At 29.4% G+C, this 3749-nt stretch overlaps 1 long non-coding RNA gene across 1 annotated transcript; it reads right to left on the reverse strand.

The window, feature by feature from the left end:
• Positions 1-942: 942 nt before the first annotated feature.
• On the reverse strand, positions 943-3455 carry LOC112905232. Its single transcript, XR_003231639.1, has 2 exons — positions 2858-3455; positions 943-1153 (listed from the first exon to the last, which is right to left on the reverse strand). It is a non-coding gene; the product is annotated as an uncharacterized LOC112905232 (long non-coding RNA).
• Positions 3456-3749: the final 294 nt, after the last annotated feature.

Genomic DNA, 3749 nt, shown 5'->3' on the forward strand with positions numbered 1-3749 from the left:
TACTCTGAATTTCGAATAATCGCTTACAAAATTACGATGTTTACTTAAGGCCTTAAATAAAGTATTTTTGCATACTTTATGTGTCTTGTAAAGTATAACGTACGCACAGTCGAAATAGAGTACAATACTTTATAATAAAGTACGGGTGGCAAGCCTAGTTACAGTAGACGAGTAACATCCCATTTAATTAAATAATATCTTTAATCCAATCCTTATTATTAATAACTTATATAGGCGTGTTAGTTTTTTATATTAAATCAGTAAAGGTCAAATGTGTTCATTGACTAATAAATATATTTCATAAATCGCCAAAAATTATAATATAACCCACGTGGTTCTTCCAATTTTTTGTATTCTCGTTAAAAAGTAAATTTAAATACCTAATACTATTCTTGCATATACATATCTATTTTATTACCATCAAAAAAACACAACAATATTATACGTAACAATAGAATATCCTTTTTTTAAATAGACGGTTTCACAATGCGTCCAATAAAAAGTGGATTAGTTTTGAATTTGATTGTTACAACAAACGGGTGATCTACGTAAAACTTTAGAACGGATGATAAACTTGCACTTGTCCTTATCCTTAACCCTATAAATTACGAAAAATAGAGTAAAATATTTGTGGCAGATAGGTGAAAGTTGAAACAGATCATGTCACAAACAGTCACATTCGCGAAAGCATCAGGGGTGCAATAAAAAAAATTGTAAAATAATGTATAAAACGATAACACAGTGATAACACTTTCAGTAGACGACTCTCTAATATCCCATTTAATTAAATATGAATGATGCGGTACAGGTTAGAAACTAATAACCACGAAAAAGTATATAAATATAAATACTTCTCCGTAAATACCTTTAATCCTAATCACTAATAAGTTATACGTATAAGCGGGTTAGTTGATTTTTTTTGATATCAATAAAAGTCGAATGTCTGCTATGACTAATAGGTATATTTCATAAATCGACAAAAAATTATAAACAATTTAATATCGTAGTCTTGTATTCTACATTAGTTATGTAGATGGATTAGTGATACGTCCTATAAAAAGTGGGCAGTTCCTGTATTTTACAACTACGATAAAGGGATGATTAACGATGAATCGAATGTCAAAGGAAATGCTTAACAGCACAAAACCTATTCCTGTAAAAAAGGGAAAACGATAACAATAACAACATTGCAAATAATGTATCCAAAATGATTAATAAGAAGCAAAAGAATCTGTCACCTTTTTATTGAAAAATGCAAACATGCAGATTATATCGACAATAAAAAGCATAAAATGTTTTTTTTTAATTCTATGTAAGAATTATTTCACTTACAAAATGAATCAACCCCTAGTTTTCCTGTTTTTGCGATAGTTTACAAACTTTTATTTCTTATACCAATCGCCTATAGCTGGAAAGGTCTATATTTTGGAGTCTAAGTGTAAGAATGTACATTTTGGAGTAAAAATTCACTAAAATTTTAAAACCAAACATTTTAAGTAATGGTTCCCATGTTATTTTTTGTACTTATTTTTTTTAACAACGGTATTTATATCAAATTTCTGGGAAAAAATTCTCGTAAAAAAATATTTGTTTTATTCGTGATTCTTACTAGAATGAACAATTTAAATTTAAATGAGCTAAATTAATTGAGCCAATAATTTAATAATCATTAGAACTCTCCATAATATCACGGTATAAAACCCCTAGTATTACTATCGCTGGAATGGGAAAAATGAGAGGTCGATCTGACATTATTGATTATAATTATTATTTTGCGAAACTGATTAATTAAGGATAAATAAAAGTAAGTTCTGTAAAGCATTTCTACAATGTCTCTATAACGACAAAAGTTATATACAACGAATTTATTAAACCACCAACGCATCAAGGGGTTTTCCAGGATTAAAAGTAACAATATTTTGTTCTTTGATGATTTTTATAAAATTAGTTTATGTCGAAGATACAAAGTGATAAATGTTTTTCGGTAAAACCAATTTTGATACATGTTTTCCAAATTATGAACGTAGTCAAGGTGAAATTACAGCGTACTACACTGGCTTTAATACCGAGTAACCGAGAACTAAAACGATAAAAGTGCGTTTTATTGTTTTAACAATTATTCCGATAACTATTTGAAGCTATTTAAGTAGTAGAAAATGTGAAAGATTAAAGAAATCGGAATCAATAAGAAACGACACAATTGTTTTAGGAAGAGTTCGGCAACCAAACAGAAGAAGGGGGTAGTCAGTTTCAACAGTTCTTGTAGACTAAGAAGTTTTACATTTATTTATTGATCTCGACAATTGTTCTGATTAATGCAATATTACTATTTTATCGTTTATTAGTAAATAACATTATTGATAATGAAGAAACTGTAATTTCGGATTTTAGTCGCGTCTTATTGATGAAATCTCCATGACAGTTAGATAAGTGTTTCGACGTTTCGTCTTATATCACATGATACATCTTCAGAAACTTTCTGTTTCGTGTATAGCAATAACGTTGGATCATCAATAAGAATTCAGACGACAGCCGTGAAATCTTAAATAATCGTTAACTGTCGAGCACAATAAAAAGTTTTAGTAAAACTGTTTTGTTGTATTTCTTTTTCTTCGAATTCTTATTGAATAAATGTTTCACAAGAAAGTGCACCTAAGAAAGTTTAAATAATGTTATTATCGTAGAAAAATATTTATCACCAAAAGTCCATCAAAGAGCAAAATGTTCTTACAATAATCAACAGAATACAATGCACAACAATTGTCATAAATATTTTTCCACCATTTAAAAATTAGTTCCTTTTAAGCGTTGGAAAGTAATAAAAATTAAAAATCGTGGATAATCAAGATAAACCAACCAATCAGTTTCTATATGGTTTTGCAACACGTCCAACAAAAAGGAGGTTGTATTTTTGTTTCAGAGCTACAATAAACGGGTGGTCAACTACGAACCGAATGGTAGGAATTGGTTGGCTAGGCCTAGCTATTTTTCTCACTCCTAGAAACGAACAAATAGGAGATTACACTAATCTTTATTCTCCACAAAATTTTCAACAACTCGAAAAAACCGAAAGCAGGAACATTTTCGTTAGTAAAATAAGTTTGGAATGTTAAAAATTACTATCATTTTGATGAAAATCCCAAGCAAAATGCAAAATTGATTTTAAATCACTTATTCTCTTATTCGTGCTAGGCAAGAATGAAATTTATTTATGAGGGAGCGTTGATGTATTACGTAAACAGGCTTACTTTTGTTGACAAAAGAAGAATGTAGGTGAAAGATGAAAAAAATACCAAAATAATGAAAATGCTTTTAAAGTAATATTCATAATCATTATCTATTATTGGTTATTACGAATAGGAGTGGTTATAGTACGCACTAGTGTTGCAACAGACCTCTGCTTCCGCAGCCGCAATTACGAAGTTCCGCATACATTTTCAAATCCGCTTCTGCAACTGGTTCCGCATTTTTATAACAAAAGCTTTTCGAAATTTAACAAAATCTTATTTCTTATCCTTTTGATAATCAATATATCGGAACAATAAAACTATATAACCCTATAAATTACGAAAAATAGAGTAAAATATTTGTGGCAGATAGGTGAAAGTTGAAACAGATCATGTCACAAACAGTCACATTCGCGAAAGCATCAGGGGTGCAATAAAAAAAATTGTAAAATAATGTATAAAACGATAACACAGTGATAACACTTTCAGTAGACGACTCTCTAATATCCCATTTAATTAAAT

The sequence above is a fragment of the Agrilus planipennis genome, unplaced genomic scaffold (assembly GCF_000699045.2).
Source record: "Agrilus planipennis isolate EAB-ADULT unplaced genomic scaffold, Apla_2.0 scaffold39, whole genome shotgun sequence".
Classification (NCBI taxonomy): Eukaryota; Metazoa; Arthropoda; class Insecta; order Coleoptera; family Buprestidae; genus Agrilus; species Agrilus planipennis.